Here is a 21,205-nt window from a genome sequence, read left to right as displayed (position 1 = left end):
AAGTGCTCTCTTTGCAAACATGTTTTCAAATAATACATTTTCAATGTGTGCAGGTAAATTAGAATCAGCGCCATATAATATAATACAATAATATAAGAAGCCTTATTTCAGGTGCCATTACTATACTTCAAATTATAGCCGTTGATTTCCTCTGATTCGATGGCTTCCCTAAAACCAGTGCTTTCCCCAGAGAAAAATAGGTGCCGGAACTCACCATAAGGTTGTTACAGTAAGTCGCCAGATGACCCTGAACAGATGCCAGTTTGACAACAGCCACGTTCACCACCCGTGGAGGTACTAAAAACTATGCCAAGTGATCTCCCTAGTTGTTTTGTGGGTCACCCTTGTTTCTGGTGCAGGTCAAATAAATGTACCCCTGCTCCCCTCATTCTCTTAGATTCAGGCAGATGACTAGGGCAGATCAGAAGCTTCAAGGCTGCCACTGCTACATGGGAGACAGTGAAGAAAGGAAAATATGAATCTGCCCTGCCCTGTAGCTTGACCAATCATGGCTAGGGGCAGCTGGGAGCTAGGTGGAGTCAAGAAACAGAGTGGGGGGCACCGGCCTACAATGGCACCCACCTGAGAGGTGCCGGAACTGTGCTCCGGCTGAAAAAAAGCACTGCCTACCACCTAGTGAAGGAAATTAGCGGGATGACAAAGTTACATAGAAATTCGGTTGTTGGTGATTTGAATGCATGTGTCCTTCTCTTTATAAGAGACATCACCTTGCCAACAAAGGTCCGTATAGTAAAAGCTATGGTTTTCCCAGTAGTGATGTATGGAAGTGAGAGCTGGACCATAAGGAAGGCTGATCGCCAAAGAATTGATGCTTTTGAATTCTGGTGCTGTAGCCTTATGAGGCTTTGCCCTCGGGTGGGAAAAATATTGCGCCTGGGAAAGGGAAGTGGGAGTCAAAAGACACTCAAGGAATAGTTTCGGAGAAAAGGCTTTTATTTCTACCATCCATGAACTGGTAGAAGGAGCAAGTGTGATAAGTCACAAAAAGCATGCACGAGTTCACAGTCATGTGCACAAGCATATATACCCCTTTCCAGTTCCCTCCTCCTTTCTCCTCCCTCAGGAGTCCTCTGAGCATGAACAGAAAGCTGTCTTGGGACTATTGGGACTCTTCCCAGTAAAGGGTTTTCAGAGTTCAGATATGTTTCAATCTCTTGTTCTGGCATGATTCCCGGACAGAAAGTAAGTTGCAATGTGGTTCTTTAGCAAGGCCAGAAGGCCTGAGAAAGGCCTGAGAAACAATGGACTGTGTTCCCTACCTTTGTTGCAATCTTTTGAGTTACAGCAAGCGGAATATTTCTGATGCTTAGCTAATGCGTTTTAGCTGCTGAGAAAAATGATTTTGAAAAGCTCTGAGAAGCTTTGAGCCTGCTTTGGTGGGGGTGACTTTGGGCCTAGGTGAGGTCACCTGTCCTCACCTTCCTTCAGTGCTGGAGGAGACTCTTGAGAGTCCCATGGACTGCAAGAAGATCAAACCTATCCATTCTGAAGGAAATCAGCCCTGAGTGCTCGCTGGAAGGACAGATCCTGAAGCTGAGGCTCCAATACTTTGGCCACCTCATGAGAAGAGAAGACTCCCTGGAAAAGACCCTGATGCTGGGTAAGGAGAAGGGGACGACAGAGGACGAGATGGTTGGACAGTGTTCTTGAAGCTACCAGCATGAGTTTGACCAAACTGCGGGAGGCAGTGGAAGACAGGGGTGCCTGGCGTGCTCTGGTCCATGGGGTCACGAAGAGTCGGACAAGACTAAACGACTAAACAACAACAACCTGGGAGCAGAAACTTCTCCAATCTTCCCGCTGCTTTGTCGTGTCAGGTGCATGATGTGAACACATGGGAGTGACCTTTCAATGCTCTAAAGAAGAGAATGTCAGAAATCATGACAGGCTGTGTGGTGGGGCGGTAGTCGAAATAGCCCCCCTTCTCTTGATTGACTGGTCATGGTGTCAATCTGGGCTTCCAAGGGTGTGGATTGGCCGAGGTCCAATAGTGGGTTTGTCCCTCCCTCGGCATCTCAGACCAGTTCTGTCTGTTAAACTGGGAAATTCAAATAGAGCTTCTTCTTTGTCCAAAGAACGCTCAGATGCAGATGTTCTAACATCCGTTGATTTCTTGCTTTCCTACGTTTCTTTGTTCTGAGAGAGAGAGAGAGAGAGAGAGAGAGAGAGAGAGAGCGCGCGCATATGTGTATCTCTGCCTTTGGAAATGGGGATGACTCAAAGACCCATTACTGCAACCTGGTAAGCTGAGGGTGCTCTTGGACAAACAACATCATGGGCCAGGTAGTGTAGGAAGCTTGTATGGTTATACTGGTATCTTTTTTTAAAAAAAAAGTATCAAATTTCGTTAAAGAAATATAAATTATTTTTTTAATTGTCTTCTATGCCATTCCCTCTCAGTCTGCCCATGACTACTTTAGCAAATATGCTACTGATTGGACAATGCATGAAACTCAGGGCTCTTTTTGGTTATTTTATAAAGACACATATCTCTAAATGTGTTTTTTATTCAGAAAACTGCTATGTGCTGAGGTTCAAGCCTTGCAGCCAATCTCACAATTTAATTCCCAAAGGATATTACAGAAATATGGTGGGTCAGTGATGAGGCTTGCCTGACTTCCTGCAGAACCAAGTCCCATAAGTGGATATACCTATATATTTTAATTTTATGATACGCCGGCCATGCTGGGCAGTTTCCAACACATATAAAAGCATAATAAAATGCCAAGAATTAAAAACTTCCCTATACAGGGCTGCCTTCAGATGTCTTCTAATAATTTGTAGTTATTTATCTCCTTGTGTAGTTATTTATCCCCTTGGCATTTATCCCCCTTGGCATCTGAAGAGAGGGTGTTCCACAGAGAGGGGGCCACTACAGAGGAGGCCCTCTGCCTGGTTCCCTGTAACTTCACTTCTTGCAGTGAGGGAACTGCCAGAAGACCCTCGGAGGAGGACCTCAATGTGTCCAGGCTGAATGATGGGACTGGAGATGCTCCTTCAGGTATACAGGGTCAATGCCGTTTAGGGCTTCAAAGGTCAACACCAACACTTTGAATTGTGCTCGGAAACATACTGGGAGCCTGTGTACTGTAGATCCTTTAGGGCCTCTGTTATATGGTCCTGGCTTTCAATGCTTAGTAAAGTCCCTTCTGGTGGTGTGCCCATCCCAGCTGTGTAGCTCGGTCCCTGCTCCTGCCAACCTAGCAGTTTGAAAGCACACCAGTGCAAGTAGACAAATAGGTACCGCTGTGGCGGGAAGGTAAATGGCGTTTCCGTGTGCTCTGGTTTCCGTCATGGTGTCCTGTTGTGCCAGAAGCAGTTTTGTCATGCTGGCCACATGCTGGCCACTGGAAAGCTGTCTGTGGAAAAACGCCAGCTCCCTGGGCCTGAAAGCGAGATGAGCACCACAACCCCATAGTCGCCTTTGACTGGACTTAACCTTTCAGGGGTCCTTTACCTTTTATCTATTTCATGACTGAGAGAACTGCAATGATGACCCACTGAGCGTTGTTACTGACATTCAATGCACAGGTCCTCTGCTAGCGTATCGTCAGAAGGGAAGTATATTCATGACAGCACAGAAACGGCTGCTGCTTAGCTAAGCACAGTGTCTTCTGGCAAAGCGTGTTCTCCTTCATGGAGAGCACGTGTTGCAGTGGGTGCCGACAAGATACTCCAAAGTTGTGGGGCGGGCTAATTGATCATTGGCCACTGTTGTGATTGGGCTTCCCTTGTTGTTGGGAAGAAGTTAATGTTGCCATTATGTGATTGACAGCCAGAAATGTTAAATCTCCCTGCACGAAGCGTAGAGCTTCCTCTTTTCTCTCTGTGCATCGGATTGCCCCCCCCCCCCATATTTAGGGTTGTTCACTTTGACCTTGCTATGCCTGTCATGGTCTGTCGTCTGCTCTTGGGGCAGGGGCCCGGTAGGAATTTTGTCCATCTGGCTGATTGGCTGGTGCCATTTGGTTTTTGCCTACTGCATAGCAAATCGTCACAACTTGTAAGGTTGCAGTTAGGCATTGGTTAATTTTTTGTTGGTGGAGGGGCATGGATTGGCTGTGTCTGCCCCTCAAATTCTGCTGCTGCAGGGTATTCCGTTAAAGGAATACAGGGGCTCAACATTGCTTTTGTCCGAACCCTGTCAAGGGGCTAGGGCCACACAAGAGCCCCTGGTTGCATTTGGGGAGGGCTGAGGGCAGGTTCCCTGCTCCGTCGCTACCCCCAAGTGTATTCCCCTTTTCTGACTTTTGCAGGCTTGCAAAATGTCAGTCTGTCCCCACTGGGGGCAGATAGTCGCAACCAATGCCTAAGCAACCACTCACATTTTTTTGTATTTTAATAAAGTTGTGACCAAAATTATGCCAAAAACCGTAAACAAAAATTTTGTGTGATGTGTGAGTTATTTGGGGTGTCTTGGGGACCTCGACACGCAAATGGCTTCCAGGTCTGGTGGAGTTTTGCACCGGAAAACTACTGTGCTCCTTCCAGCCAGCCCATTCATGCAGAGGGGGGCAGGAGGAGGAAAACAAGCTGTGTTCTGCAAGGATCCCACAGTGACTTCTGTTGTACTCTAGGCCTTGGGGGTGGGATGTCAGTCAGCTTCATTATCAGATTGTTGTCATGTGGCCTGTTTTTCCACAGATGCGAAGGTAGCGCAGAATGTCATGCCAAGTCAGGGTCACGAGAGGACACCCCTTATCTGTACCCCCAGCTGCCTCAGCACTGGCTTCCTATATAGTCTTCTGAGAGGAATTTGAGTGGCTGGGTTTCACAGGCTCTTTCGAGGGATGAGTAAAGGGATCTCCAGCTGCATCTCTGCTGTCAGTGCCTTGTCGGTCTTGCAGCGGCCGTGGGGAAAACCTCCCCACCCTCTGGAAGTCTGCTACTGAGCACTGGGCCTAGAGAACAAAAATGAAGCAGCGAAGATACTGTAAATGGCTCCTGGCTCTCTCTCTCTCTCTCTCTCTCTGTATTCCTTTTCCATTAAGTGGGAACGTGAAAGGATGAAATACTGCTGCATAGAGGAACCATGCGATCCTCAGACTAAACACAGCGGTCTGTCTCTCTTAATGGATTTGCCGGCTTTGTTTAAAGAACTTGAAAGCTCATTTGTTGCTGTAACCTAACCCCTCCACTTTTCATTTCCCTCTCTAAGTTTGGCAGAGGGAACCGGGTCCTTGAGGCTCTCCTCGATGCTGGAGAGAACAACCCATAGCCCTGCTACGGGCAAGTGGTGGTGTAAGTCTTTCAGAGCGGTGGACTCGTAATCTGGTGAACCGGGTTCGCTTCCCTGCTCCTTCACATGCAGCTGCTGGGTGACCTTGGGCCAGTCACACTTCTCTGAAGTCTCTCAGCCCCACTCACCTCACAGAGTGTTTGTTGTGGGGGAAGAAGGGAAAGGAGATTGTGAGCCGCTTTGAGACTCCCTAGGGTAGTGATAAGGTGGGATATCAAATCCAAACTCCTCCTCCTCCTCCTCCTCCTCTTCTTCTTCTTCTTCTTGGGAGGAACTAGGAGCACTAGCTCCTGGGGGGCTGAGCCCCTTTGCCCCCCAATATTTTTGGGGGTAGAGACCAGGACCCCCCAATATCCCAAAAGTGTGGAGGCAATGCGCAGAGCAGAGCACAGAGCATAGCTGTCAACGTTTCCCTTTTTAAAAGGGAAATTCCCTTATTCTGAACAGGTTTCCTCGCAAGAAAAGGGAAAAGTTGACAGCTATGGCACAGAGTGGATACAGTGGCCAGCTTCTCCTCTTCCTCCTTCTGCCATGGAGGGGAAGGAGGGTGGAAGCAGCCCCCCCCCCCCCGCTGGTGGCAACGCCAAGAGGAGGAGAAGGAGGAGCCATTGAAGCTGCGCAACCATTGTGTTTGGCTCCACCCCGGCTCCTCCTGACATCTTGACATCACTCATGTGACGTTGGCCCTTCCAATTGCCCTTGGAAGCCGGTTCCTCTGAAAGGAACTCAATATAAGCTGCCCATTTCTCTTCAATTTCCAGTAGGCTGTTGTTCTTCTTACCAGTTTATGGAATGACCCTTAATGTTGTTGTATGGATATAATAAAGCTAACATACCCGTATACAGTTTCCATGACAACAGGTTATAAATTTAAAGAAATATTTGAGGGGCCTCACAAGGACCAGGTGCAATGAATAGGATGGTCTTCTGTTCGATCATAAGACAAAACAGCCCCTAGTTTGTAGGATGAAGCAACAGAAGGCAGAATTAAAGAAAACAGGCCTATTCTTACTTGGAAAAGGAATATCTTAGCTCCAAGCCACAGTAACTGGAAACAATGTTTAACTCTGTCATTATCATTACTATACCAGGGTAGATGGTTTAAAAAATTAGACCTTACTGACATTGTTTGTGCATTTTGGAGTCCTACCTATTCTCAGGACAAAATTAGAGGCGGTCTCTTTTAGGGCTGGGTGATATATCAACATATTGTCTAAAATCGTTTGAACTCCATATTGTGATATTGGTTTCATAATTTTTAACCTGGCAATATATTGTGTGAATCATGAGATGTGTGTGAATTTGTGCTATGCAGAAATCATGATGTGGGGGGAAATCGTGAAGCCGGCCAATGCCTCTACATAATTCTATCCTTATTTCAGACATTACGATATATCAGTATATCGCAATGTTTAGCTGGTGATGTATCACAATGTTGAAAACCAGATATCGCCCAGCTCTACAGTTTGCCTCTTATTCTTATGTTAGGCATCGTGGTATTTTGGTAGATCATGATGTTTAGTTGGTGATATATGGCAATGTTGAAAACCAGATCTTGCCCAGTCCTAGTCTCTTTAAAGGAGGGGGAGGAATTTGCAGTTAAAGCAGGGTGGGTGGGTTTCTTCCCATTCCCCTGTCCCCAGGACCTTTTCTGACACAGGTCTTAGGCAAAGCGTGTTCTCCTTCAGGGAGAGCACGTGTTGCGGTGGGGTCTACTGAGCCACCCCTTTGTTGCTGGGTAAGTTCTCCAAGATGGCCAGGGGACATTGATTGGATTGCCGAGTTGCTGGGGCAAAAGTTATGTTGCAATTTTGGTGGGAGGGGTAAAAGGTTTAAATACGCTGCACGCAGCCTTGTACTTTCTCTTTTGCTGCGTGCAACGGATCACCCGCCCACCCGCTCTAGAATAAGGGGTTTGTTGCGTTGACCTTGCTATGCCTGTCATGGGGTCGTCTGCCTTTGAGCAGGGGCCTGGTAGGAATTTTTCCACCTGGCAAATTGGCTGGCTGGGTGGTTTTTGCCTACTGCGTAGCAAATCGTCACAACTTGTAAGGTTGTGGTTAGGCATTGGTTATAAATCTGGTGGAGGAGGGGTTAGGATAGGCTGGGCCTACCCCTCCATGGAGGGGTTCAGGATAGGCTGGGCCTGCCCCTCCATGGTTGCTGCGGAAAGGGAATTCCGTTAAAGGAATCCTGGGGCTTGCCATCTTTTCATCTAATCCCTGGAATGGGACTAGGGCCGGCAAGCCTTTGGGGAGCAGGCGGGTGAGAGTTGAGGGTCTGTGTCTCAGCTCCAATTCTTCCCCGACTTGCTTTCCCCCGCACTGTCTTTCGGTGGTGCCCGGAAGTCAGTTCTGTCCCCAGGCGGGGGGACAGATAGTCTTAACCAATGCCTAAACAACCACTCACAGTTTGTATTTTAATAAAGTTGTGGCCAAAATCATGCCAAAAATCTTAAACAAAAATTACGTGTCCGTTGTGAGTTATTTTGGGGGTGGATTGGGGACCTCAACACGCAACTCTGCCTCCAGAGCAGATTGCAGATCCAGTGATGGCACAAGGAAACAAGGATCCAAAGGGCCAGAGGCAGATAGCAGGGTCCAAGGCAGTCCTTCCATACCAAGTTGGCAAGGTAAAGAAAGCAGATCCATCTTTGTAGCTCCTTATTGGAACTTTTTGCTCAGCTTGAACAGCTGAATGGACTTATAAGGGCTTATAAAACCTAGACAGCATCATAAAAAGCAGAGACATCACCTTGCCAACAAAGGTCCGTAGAATTAAAGCTATGGTTTTCCCAGTAGTGATGTATGGAAGTGAGAGCTGGACCATAAAGAAGGCTGATTGCCGAAGAACTGATGCTTTTGAATTATGGTGCTGGAGGAAACTCTTGAGAGTCCCATGGACTGCAAGAAGATCAAACCTCTCCATTCTGAAGGAAATCAGCCCTGAGTGCTCACTGGAAGGACAGATTGTGAAGCTGAGGCTCCAATACTTTGGCCATTTCATGAAAAGAGAAGACTCCCTGGAAAAGAACCTGATGTTGGGAAACATGGAGGGCACAAGGAGTAGGGGACGACAGAGGACGAGATGGTTGGATAGTGTTCTCGAAGCTACCAGCATGAGTTTGACCAAACTGTAGGAGGCAGTGGAAGACAGGAGTGCCTGGCGTGCTCTGGTCCATGGGGTCATGAAGAGTCGGACACGACTAAACAACTAACCAACAACAAAGACCCTGTGTGTCTAATTGGCTTGTGGAAGCAGTTCTGCCTGTACTTTTGAGGGACAGTCGGCTAACTTGATTGACTAAGAAAATTTATCCTATACCCATTGAATGCTTTTGCATCACCGGGCGATTTAAGAACGACTGAAAACAAAATAAAACAGTCTAAGAGATTCTTGTACCATGGAAGGAGTGGCTTCTATAACAATTGGAGGAAATGTGCTCTGACAAAATCTGGAGATCAATCAAGACTCAAATGTCATATTGCGGTGTAATGTACCATTCAACCCAGTGTGCCCCCCCCCCCCCGTTAAACTAGGTGAGATAATTTCTGGACTCGTTGAGTTTCAGTAGAAGACATGTGGCATTTAAATGTCTCTTCATTTCTGCATGGCGGCTTAAAATAATATTTGAGGAGGCTGAAAGCCTAGGGAGAAATGAGTAGCTTAGGCTGTTAGTCTTCAGTGAGGCTTGGTATTTGTCTATTTTGTTTGCCAACAGGTATTCTGATATTGCTTATTCTGTTAAAAGGGATTTTCTTTTGTGCATTGAACCCTACTCCCTCCTTCCACCTCCAGTGATATATATATATATATATATACATACATACATACATATGATGATAGATGAAACACCTACTTTTGGGACGCGCTCGAGTGGATTCATTCCAGACACCTTGAGATGGATCTGACCAATAATCCTACTTCTCTAGAATCATGAGAAATTGGTTGGTTCAAAAGGATAGTTATCTCTCTTTAGGCTTCTATTTCACTTGGGTGACCTGATGCACTGTAGATTACCTGCTTCTGAAAAGCTCCGGCAGACTGTAAATAAGATTTTGGCGAGTGCTCTCGGGCATCTCAGTTTTCACAGAACACAGGCCCCCTTTTGAGAAATATCTGCCCTTCAAGTGACTGCAGTTTGGCATCATTTTAGTGTATTTTTCATTTTAGTGTATTTTTCATCTCTGTTGGAAGCCGCCCAGAGTGGCTGGGGAAACCCAGCCAGATGGGCGGGGTACAAATAATAAATTATTATTATTATTATTATTATTATTATTATTATTATTATTATTATTTGGTTAGGGGGTAAAGAAAAGAAAAGAAAAGAACCACATGTTCACTTCTCCGGAGTGAGTGGTAAAAATATTCCAGAGGCAGCTGTTCCAGGCATAGTTCTTGGGGGAAGGGAAAAAATAAAATTGGCGACAGATGATCTTTTTTCTCAAAGAAGTGCACTACATTTATAAATATAGAAATTTAGAAATTGAGCATGAGGAAGCAGGCAAGCTAATCTGTAAAGTGGCCTTAATGCCTGCCAGACCAAATGTCCCACTTTCCCTCTGTTTTCATCAGAGAAATGTTCGAGCCTATGGAGTTATGCAAGCCAAGGAGATAAGCAACTACACAACCTTTAGAAGACATCTGAAGGCAGCCCTGTCTAGGGAAGTTTTTTAATGTTTTATGTTTATTATTATTATTATTATTATTATTATTATTATTATTATTATTATTATCAGTTGGATGCCTCCCAGAGTGGCTGGGGCAACCCACTCAGATGGGTGGGGTAATAATAATAATAATAATAATAATAATAATAATAATAATAATAGAATAGAATAGAATAGAATAGGATGTTCCTATTTTCTTCAAAGAAATCTTCGAGGCTATAATCTTGTATGATATATATACAGTGGTACCTCAGGTTAAGTACTTAATTTGTTCCGGAGGTCCGTACTTAACCTGAAACTGTTCTTAACCTGAAGCACCAATTTAGCTAATGGGGCCTCCTGCTGTCGCTGCGCCGCCGGAGCACGATTTTTGTTCTCATCCTGAAGCAAAGTTCTTAACCTGAAGCACTATTTCTGGGTTAGCGGAGTCTGTAACCTGAAGCGTATGTAACCTGAAGCGTATATAACCTGAGGTACCACTGCACCATGTTAAAAGTATCTTTAGAGCACAAAGAATCCTGGGAAATGTAGTTTGTTTAGAGTGCTGGGAATTTTAGCTCTGTGAAGGGTAAGCTACAGTTCCCAGGATTATTATTTTGGGGGGGGGCTGGGGGTTCTTGAAACGTTTGGTGTGTATACAGAGGTCCATTGAGCATCTGAACTGGGCCTAAGTAAGTTCTTTTCACCCCCCAAAGCCACTGGTTTTCTTTACAGCCATGCTTGTGACCAAAACATTCAGTATTCAGCACTAGGTCTGTTTGCAATTTCATTTCAAGCCAAAATGGCAGGCTTTGAGGCAGAGGTGGAGTGAACAATGGAGGAGGAAGTTGGGAAGAAACGCAGAAAAATATGAAAAGGCAGAAGAATAAATACATTTAAGAACTCTGTGCCCAAAGAAGCAAAAAGTTTTCCATACACATTTTCGCGAAGTAACGTGGGATCTGGCTTTGCAGGCTTACAGCTGGCCTGTATTTAAACGATTAAGGAAAAAGCCGCTGATTAACCTCTCTTGGCTCAGAAGCTGACATACAAGCATATTTGTTACTTGTTTGAAAATGATCTAAAGTCCTGGCTCGGTGCAGAAGAAGCGCTACGGGGCGTGAGGCTAAGTTGGGGTCATGTGGAGTTACTGTTCCTCTTAGGACCGTAAGCAAAAACCGTGGCTGTGCATTCATCAGCGGAGAACGCTACTTGAGAGAATTAGTCCAGGGGAAACCAGCCAATCTCTTAACGGGGTTGTGAGGGAAAGGAAAGAAGATATACTTTTTTACTATATATAGATAGTGATTTGCTAAAAGCAAGAGATACCCAGGTCCCTCCTCTGAATGCATAAAAACCACCTATATTTCCAGACCCTCCAAGGATCCCTGTTTTCCAGAGACAGTCCCAGATTTACAGAAGCCGTCCAGGTTTCTGATTTGATCCCAGAATGTCCTGCTTATCCTTAGGACATCCCTATTTTCATTGGAGAAACGTTGAAGGTTATGAAGTTATGCGACCCCTGAGCCAAGGAGATAAGTAACTATACAGCCTTTAGAAGACATCCCCTGCAAAGGGGATTTTTTAATGTTTAATGTTTTATAGTGTTTTTATATCTGTTGGAAGCCACCCAACAACAAGAAGTTCCCAACAAGTTGTTGTTATTGTTGTTGTTGTTTAGGCCACTCCTATATTCACTTCATTATTATTTAAGATGCCCCTCTTTCTCCCCCTTTCGATGGGAGAAGGATCCCGGTCCCTATACAGTGGTACCTTGGTTGTCGAACGGCTTGGCTCCTGAACAAATCAGCTTCCAAATGCCGCAAACCTGGAATAATAATAATAATAATTTATTATTTATACCCCACCCACTCTGGGTGGCTTCCAACAGAACACTAAAATACAACAACCTATTAAACATTAAAAGCTTCCCTAAACAGGGCTGCCTTCAGATGTCTTCTAAAAGTTTGTTACTATTTTTCTCTTTGGCATCTGGTGGGAGGGCGTTCCACAGGGCGGGTGCCACTACCGAGAAGGCCCTCTGCCTGATTCCCTGTAACTTGGCTTCTCGCAGTGAGGGAACCGCCAGAAGGCCCTTGGAGCTGGACCTCAGTGTCTGGGCAGAACGATGGAGGTGGAGATGCTCCTTCAGGTATACTGAACCAAGGCCGTTTAGGGCTTTAGAGGTCAGCACCAACACTTTGAATTGTGCTCGGAAACGTACTGGGAGCCAGTGTAGGTCTTTCAAGACTGGTGTTATATGGTCTAGGCGGCTGCTCTCAGTTACCAGTCTGGCTGCTGCATTCTGGATTAGTCTTAGTTTCCCAGTCGCCTTCAAAGGTAGCCCCACATAGAGCGCATTGCAGTAGTCCAAGCGGGAGATAACCAGAGCATGCACCACTCTGGCGAGACAGTCTGCGGCCAGGTAGGGTCTCAGCCTGCATACCAGATCTTCCAGTTTGCAAACATTTTTCAGAACCCGAATGTCCGACGCTGCTTCCGATTGAGTGCAGCCAATTGGAAGCTGTGCCTTGGTTTTTGAACTCTTTTGGGAGTTGAACCCAGAATGGATAAAGTTAGACAACCAAGGTCCCACTGTTTCGTTCTCCCGGTGGCTGGAAATCAGATGAGAGGCACCCCAGTTTTTGAACAGCAAACAGCTGAAAGGGAGAGAATTGGACACCTTCTTCTCCTTGCTGTTGTGCCAGTCAAATTTGCAGCTTCCTTGCAAATTCAGGGGTGGGAGGGAGCTGTGAAGAGGCTGATAATGTAGCTCCTTGTAGCTCCTCTAGCCCGGCTCCTAGTTCCTGTTATAGTTACAGTTGTACTTATTGTTATTTCCTCAGGAGGTTAATAAAGGAACAACTCCCCCTGGCCTAAAAAGGTGATGATGCACACGGAGCCAAATGATTTGCTGCCTGTCTGAAATGCAGCAGCTGTCCAAAGCTGATCGACTCATCCTTCTCCAGCAGGTGCAGTCGCAGCTGGTAGAAATGGCAAGATATTCTTGGGTAAGGACGCTCAGACATGTTGGAATAGGCTGTTCTTTCTTCCTCTGTGGGATATGCAGTGATCCAAGAATTTGTGCCTATTGAACAATTCTGTTCAAAATGATGTAGCATCAAGGAGAACTCCCCCCCCCCTCCATCAAATACACTTTGGAAGCAATTGGAAAGGACCTTTTGAAAACGAGCTAGCAAGGCTTTTTCTTGTCTCTTTTGAACAGTTCATTGCTATGCATGTGTATTTGGACAAGAAACCCTCTGTGGGTATGTACTATCAAATAATAATAATAATAATAATAATAATAATAATAATAATAATAATAATTTATTATTTATACCCCGCCCATCTGGCTGAGTCTCCTCAGCCACTCTGGGCGGCTTCCAATCAAGTATTAAAACATGCAGAGGGTTAAAGCCTTAAATGCACTGTGTTTTCCACTTCCAGGAAAAGAATTCCCAGCAGTTTGGAAACTTTCCAGCTCTACTCTCACCTGAGTATTTCAGACAGCTGTAGTCAGGACCCCCAATTCTCTGGGAAGACAATTCACTGTTTCTTGACTTTTAAAAACCATTCCCCTTCTTCGCCCAATCCCAGCCCCCAAACACAACCCCTTTCCCCTGTTATTCCCCCTAAGCCCAGCCGTAGCCATCTGTTTGGCAAATGAATGCACCTGAAAGGATATTACATAAGCACCTAGTTAGTTGCTAATCCTAGATTTTAAATTTATTTTGCAAGTGTCTTAAAATTACAAATTGTGCTTAAATAGGATTAGACCGGGGAGGGGGGGTGGGGAAATGAAGGAATACAGTTCTTTCCAAATACACTGTCATTGTATATTCATGAATGTAGCCCAAGTCATTGCATTTTTTAAACTTTTTCCGGTTGATTCAATATCTTGGTAGATGAGTTACCACCAAGAGATGGACATTTGGGGAGTACAACCCTGAATCTCTCCTTTTGGTGTTGCATACCATCAACCATGGTATACTTCTGGATCATCTCACAGGAGCATAAGAAGATACTTTGACAGATTTTGTCATTCCTGGGAGGCAGATCCCAGATAGTGGTTCTCCTCCAGGGCTATCGACTTATGAGGTGCTGCAGGGTTCCATATTGTCCCCGTATGCTTTTCAGTCACTCTGCTGTCCAGAGATTTCGGCATCAGTAGACTGATGGCACTCATCTCTCTATCTCCCCTTTTCGCCAGAGCCTAAGGATGCATTAAAGCTATAGTTAAAGCTATGGTTTTCCCAGTAGTGATGTATGGAAGTGAGAGCTGGACCATAAGGAAGACTGGTCGCCGAAGAATTGATGCTTTTGAATTATGGTGCTGGAGGAGACTCTTGAGAGTCCCATGGACTGCAAGAAGATCAAACTTATCCATTCTGAGGGAAATCAGCCCTGAGTGCTCACTGGAAGGACAGATCCTGAAGCTGAGGCTTCAATAGTTTGGCCACTTCATGAGAAGACAAGACTCCCTGGAAAAGACCCTGATGTTGGGAAAGATGGAGGGCACAAGGAGAAGGGGACAACAGAGGACAAGATGGTTGGACAGTGTTCTCTCTCGAAGCTACCAGCATGAGTTTGACCAAACTGCGGGTGACAGTGGAAGACAGGAGTGCCTGGCGTGCTCTGGTCCATGGGGTCACGAAGAGTCGGACACGACTAAATGACTAAACAACAAGGATGCATTGGGAACCATAAACTAATTACCTATCAGCTGTGAGGGACTGAATGTGGGAAAACATAGGAAGTGAATCTGGATTGAAAAAGGACTGCTGGATCATCAGGTAACCAGTTCTTCTGGCAATAGGTGTATAGCTTGTTTTTGACGTGGTCAGAGCCACAGACTTGGGCTACAGATGTGGGTGCCCAGCGTGCATTTTGGGGTCTCTTCGTCTGCCACAGGGCCTCTGTTGGTTCCCGCCACCTTCTGCTGATGGCATTCTAACCTGTTTATTTACTTTCATTTGGTTTTTTCCATGTGCCTGTTTGCAACATTTATTGTTTGCTTCTGTTACTTCTTTGAACAAAACCATTTAAAATTTAAAACATGCAAATAATAGGATTGCAGCCTTACTGCAAATCCCACAGGAGGAAAACACTCGGGCCCATCACCAATAGCCTAATTTTTCATCTAGTGGAAAGCAAGAAACAAACTTCTGCCCTGACCAATGTGAGGCGATAGGGCCTGGGATGTGAATCTGCCACTCTGCTCTACACCAATTTCCTCGAGAATTGACTTCTCAGTTATTAATTTTTAAAATTTGTCACTATGCAAGTAACAGGTGTGCATATATAACAACAAAGTAAGGACTCAGCTACATTAGTGAAGAAACAGCAATTTTAATGCACTATAAACATTCAACATCAGATGGCGCAAGAGAACAGGAATTTTAAAATGTGTGATTTTCCATAGAGATTTTTTTCCCCCTGTGTCTAGATCCACCCTAAGTTAGCAATCAATAGTAAAACAACAGCCATATCGAAAACCAGCAGGCCGTGCTGAGTGCAGTGATAAAAAACTTTTCACAAAGAGGCAGAGCTACCTGGCTCCCAAATGACAGCAGGGAGCAGGACTTTATGGATTTCTTTCAGCAGAGAGTCCTAGTATACCCGGGGCTGCTACTGAGAAGGACCTGTTTTATGTGGATGCTAATTGGGCCTTTCCATAAGAATTTGGAGCAGGCCCTCACCAGATGTTTCTCAGATTTGGGGAAGGCAGAGGGGAGAGGGTTTTGCCACAGAGCATACACTGAACTGTAGCCAACCCTGGCTCAGTGTTAAATGTCTGTGCATGTTAGATATGTTTCCAAATACCTGGACTGTCACATTCACACATTTAGGTGTATACCTAAAAACATAGCACATGAAGAGGCTTAGGATCAAACGGCGTATCACGGCACGTTTCCTCAGAAATCATAATGCTCCTTCCCTCATCCCAGCAGTTCTCTGGCCTTCACCTAACTTCACGAAGCTGAAATAGATATAAATACATACGAACAGCATGGCCCCAGCAGCAAGAAGCAAAAAGGCAGCTTCCAGAAAGCTTGGTTTAGACAGATTGGCAGATACTGTTCTGTAGTGAAGACCGTCTCCAGACGCCATCCATTCTGGAGCAGAGTTGAGTGCAGTCTCATTTTGCAGTGCTTTTTCAAAGAGCTGGTCTGGAGTTTGTGCCTTCCTTAAGAAGGGCGAGTGGCAGGACTCCTGAGGTTTTGTGAATTCACTTAGGAATGGGTTGTCTTTTGCCGGGTCCTTAGGAGGAGGAGGCAGGAGAGGTGTTTCCAAGTTGGGGCTGGGAGGAGCGGGGCGAGTGAGGCGATCTCCAGAACAGCAAGGTACAGAAGGACATTTTTCAGGGTGCTTTTTGGAACACGAGGAAGCATGTTTTCTTCTGTGGTGCTTTTTGGTGGGTGAAGAATCTCCTTTTGCGTTCCTTGGGGACGAGAGGTCTTCAGGGCGCCTTTTGAACTTTCTTGAGTGAAAAACAGAATGGAAAGGTTTCTTACAGCAAGGACATTCAGCCTTGGTTTCCAACAAGTCCTGTGTACAAGAAAAGCAGAAGCTATGTAAACAAGGGTTTACATATAGCATATTGCCAAAAGTTCTGAAACAGAGAGGGCACGTGGAATATTGAGACGCATCAGGCGTCCTTATTGTCTGGTGCAAATCCTTTGTGCCAGCTTTGGGCGAAGGGCTTTTGGCCTCTGCGATCTCCTCATTTAGTGACATTGGATCTGTAAGTGAGAAGAGGAACATTTTAGCATCAGCAGTGCTATTAAGAAGGTACAGAACAAGGGTGGGGAAACTGTGGCCCTCTGGTATGTTACTGCGCTGCGATTCCTGTTATTTCTGGACTTTAGCAATGCTGGCTGGGGCGGAGGGAAGAAGGAATCCAACATGGAGGGTCACAGGCTCCCTTCACGTGGTATTGAGCAATTTGGCATGTAACCTTTACAGTGACCCGCTGAACAACATCAGTATTCCCAACTGAGGACCTGAAAGATACAGTCATACCTCAGGTTGAATGTGCTTCAGGTTGAGCACTTTCAGGTTGCGCTCCATGGCAACCCAGAAGTAACGGAGCGTGTTACTTCTGGGTTTTGCCGCCTACGCATGCGCAGATGCTCAAAATGATGTCGTGCGCATGCACGGAAGCGGCAAAAGGTGACCCGCGCATGCGCCGTCGCATCTTACGTTCTATTCAGGATGTGAACGGGGCTCTGGAATGGATCCCATTCACATCCCAAGGTACCTCTGTAGTGGCTTGTTGAAGGGTGAGGCAAGATTTGAATCCAAAGCTTCCTGGTACATATTATTATTAATTAATTAATTAATTAATTAATTTCAGTTGTTTTAAATGATAAAAAGTCTCAAACCGGTTTGACAAAAGTAAACCACAACAAACAAAAACAGTCTAAACCCAGAAAATTTTAAAACAGTGATAATACAGAAATAGAGTGGTACCTCTAGTTGCGAACTTCATTCATTCCGGAGGTCCATTCTTAACCTGAAACTGCCCTTAACTAGAGGCGTGCTTTTGCTAGTGGGGCCTCTTGCTGCCGCTGTGCCACCGGCACATGATTTCCGTTCTCACCCTGGGGCAAAGTTCTCAGCTTGAGGTAACTCTTCCAGGTTGGCAGGGTTTGTAACTTGAAGCATTTGTAACCTGAGGCGTTTGTAGCTCAAGGTACCACTGTATACAAATGCTCACCCAGCAACATAACAATAAGGGCCAAGTCTTATCCACACCACTAAAAGGCAAGCGTCACCGTAGGAGGCATCATTTATTAACCAGTGGCCTGGATTAGTCTGGTGCCTAAAACTGACAAAGGTGTCACCAGGTGTGTCTCCCTGAGAGGACATCCCACAGATTGGGGAGCACCAATGATAAGGCTTGTTCTCAGATACAGTGGTGCCTCGCAAGACGAAATTAATTCGTTCCACGAGTTGTGTCGCCTTGCGATTTTTTCGTCTTGCGGAGCGCGGATTCGCTGGGTATTAACGGCTTTAAGAAAAAGGAAGCAAACTCGCAAGACGTTTTTGTCTTGTGAAGCAAGCCCATAGGGAAAATTGTCTTGCGAAGCAACGCAAAAAGCGAGAAACCCTTTCGTCTTGCACGTTTTTCGTCTTGCGAGGCATTCGTCTTGCGAGGTACCACTGTACTCACCCTTCATACCACTCTTGGACTAGATTCAATCTCTGAGAGGCAGCGCTACACTATTGCCACCCAACAGCATACCCTCCAACAATTCTCCAATGAAAATAGGGATGTCCCATTCCACAGTGATAATTTTACTATTTATACCCCACACATCTTACTGGGTTGCCCCAGCCACTCTGAGAAGCCTCCAACATATATAAAAACATTATAAAACAGTAAACTTTAAATAAACCTCCCTATACAGTGGTACCTCGGGTTACATACGCTCAGGTTACAGACTCTGCTAACCCAGAAATATTACCTGGGGTTAAGAACTTTGCTTCAGGATGAGAACAGAAATCGTGCAGCAGCGGCGCAGCGGCAGCAGGAGGCCCCATTAGCTAAAGTGGTGCTTCAGGTTAAGAACAGTTTCAGGTTAAGAATAGACCTCCAGAACGAATTAAGTTCTTAACCTGAGGTACCACTGTACAGGATTGCCTTCAGACGGCTTCGGGGTTGGATAACTCCATACCCTCTAACTTTTCGCCAAGGAAAACAGAGACGTCCTAAGGAAAATCGGGACATTCCAGGATCAAATCAGAAACTGGGATGGCTTCCTTAAATCAGGGACATCCCTGGAAAATAGGGACACATGGGGGGTTTTGCAATAGCACCCAGACAGAAATTCAGGACAAATGTAGACTTTTGTATAGGCAAAGCTTCTAAGGCCTTATTTAGCTTTATATGTTAATAGCAGCCTTCTGGAATTAGAGGAACGCAAAAACTCATTATAGTTTTGGAAGGTTTTGTCTGCCATCTTGATTCAAAATGCCATCTGATTGTATCCAAATATAGATGAAAAACAGCTCCTTGATCTTTGGAACCATCGAGCAAGATTTGGTTACAGTATCTTAAGAGCTGTCTGAACGCATAGAGAAGAAACAGCTTTCCAAAATGTACAGTAGGTTTGCTATTTAGTTGCTAACCATTACCATTGCAATTAAACAATTGCATGAATTAAACAATTCCTCCTCATGAGGCTGGAGGAACATTGCCGGGCTGTGAGTCGTGGAGGTCGCTCCCTGCAAGGCCCTTTCCACCTGGCCTAGAGGGTGAGGCCCACACTCACCAGCCCTACTAAAGAGGCTCCTCATGAGGCCAGAGGAACATTGCTTGGCTATTGTTTTATTGTTTTATTGATTTAATATGCTCTAAACCGCTTTTAGAGATTTATTAAAAATATAAAGCGATATAAAAGTAATGGTAAAGGGACCCCTTACTGTTAGGTCCAGTTGTGGCTGACTCTGGGGTTGCAGCGCTCATCTCACTTTATTGGCCGAGGGAGCCGGCGTACAGCTTCTGGGTCATGTGGCCAGCATGACTAAGCCGCTTCTGGCGAGCCAGAGCAGTGCACAGAAATTCCATTTACCTTCCCGCCAGAGCGGTACCTATTTATCTACTTGCACTTTGACGTGCTTTCGAACTGCTAGGTTGGCAGGAGCAGGGACTGAGCAACAGGAGCTCACCCCGTCACAGGGATTCGAACCACTGACCTTCTGATCGGCAAGTCCTAAGCTCTGTGGTTTAACCCACAGCGCCACCCGCATCCCATAAAGCAGTATAGAATTTTTTTAAAATAAATATCAATAAATATTTTAAGAGCTGTCCAAATGCATAGAAAACAGACAACTTTCCAAAATGTACAATAGGTTTAGTACTTAGTTGCTAACCATTACCACTGCAATTAAACAACTTATCACATGTTCATTCATCCCAACTTAGTCTTCCGTCCTCCCATCCCCTCCCCTTCAACACAACCCTTGAAATTTCAAACCCAACCTAAAATGTTCAGTTAAAACCTACATATCTGTTATTGAATCTGTTACACATTCAGGCCTCTACATATGCACAGCCAAGAAAGAAATCAGGAAAATTTGAATGAGAGGAAAAAAGCAGGGGGAGAAAGCATGTAAAGCGGGGAAGAGAGAAAGGACCAAATGTTTTTCAATAAAAACCTTTTCATTCTGCATATACCCCATAAGTCTTCTTTATTCTTCTCTTACATACAGTGGTACCTCAGGTTACATACGCTTCAGGTTACATACGCTTCAGGTTACAGACTCCGCTAACCCAGAAATAGTGCTTCAGGTTAAGAACTTTGCTTCTGGATGAGAACAGAAATCGTGCTCCAGCAGCGCGGCGGCAGCAGGAGGCCCCATTAGTTAAAGTGGTGCTTCAGGTTAAGAACAGTTTCAGGTTAAGTACGGACCTCTGGAACGAATTAAGTACTTAACCTGAGGTACCATTGTACTTCAATTTTTATGTCACTGAAGTCTCATGAGATAACCCAAGACAGTTTCATTAAGATCCAAACAAATTTATCAGGGAGTGGAATGGGGAAGGGGGAAAGTCATAAACCCTTAAGTCCCCAATGAATGATTTGAAAGCCCCATGACAGGTCCAGGAGATCCAAAAGAATTTTGACCAAACAGGTGAAAATTTCCTTGGGGGTGGACAATGAGGGGACCAAATAGCAAGGATTGTTCAAGGTGTTACATTAGAAATCTGGGCCTTACATGGAATAATATGTTCTTTAATTTTAAAATAAATAAGCAATCACAATATACATAATAATTTCTGCTACATTGGGGGGACTTATGCCTGGGAAGGACAAACGTACATTTTAATGGTGAAGTGAGTTGCTCAGTGAGTCTCTCAGGAGATGCACATGAGATGATGGAGGAGGAAAGATGCTCTTCAAGGTTCCAAGACGGTTAGAGTTTGTGAAAGCTCCAACTGTCACTCCCAGTCCCGGCAAGCGTCCCTATTTTCCAGGGATGTCCCTGATTTAGAGAAGCTGTTTCCCGGATTCTGAATGTCCCTCTTTCCGTATTTTCATTGGAGAAATGTTGGAGGGTATGGAGTTATCTGACCCCCGAGCCGCCTGAAGACCATCCTGTTTAGGGAAGTTTATTTAATGTTTAATGTTTTATTATATTTCCAAATATGTTGGAAGCTGCCCAGAGCGGCTGGGGAAACCCAGTCCAGGTGTGTGGGGCATCAATAGTAAAATTATCGTTGTGGAACGGGACGTCCCTATTTTCATCGGAGAAATGTTGGAGGGCTCAGCGCTTTTTTTCAAAG

At 45.2% G+C, this 21,205-nt stretch overlaps 1 long non-coding RNA gene across 2 annotated transcripts in view; it reads left to right on the top strand.

The window, feature by feature from the left end:
- The first annotated feature begins 1,795 nt into the window (after positions 1 to 1,795).
- Positions 1,796 to 21,205, top strand: part of LOC310835256 — a 31,426-nt gene continuing 12,016 nt past the window's right edge. The window contains exons 1-3 of one of the 2 annotated variants that reach the window (XR_014559461.1): positions 1,796 to 2,262; positions 12,756 to 12,920; positions 13,136 to 13,178. This is a non-coding gene — a long non-coding RNA (uncharacterized lncRNA). Of the gene's footprint in view, positions 2,263 to 12,755; positions 12,921 to 13,135; positions 13,179 to 20,847; positions 20,978 to 21,205 lie in introns of those variants that run through there. The other variant, XR_014559462.1, reaches the window with a different exon arrangement.

Source organism: Podarcis gaigeae, assembly GCF_964106915.1.
Source record: "Podarcis gaigeae genome assembly, chromosome: 17".
Taxonomy (NCBI): domain Eukaryota; kingdom Metazoa; phylum Chordata; class Lepidosauria; order Squamata; family Lacertidae; genus Podarcis; species Podarcis gaigeae.
The sequence above is the reverse complement of the archived record's forward strand: the minus strand, read 5'-3'. Positions and strand labels throughout refer to the sequence as shown.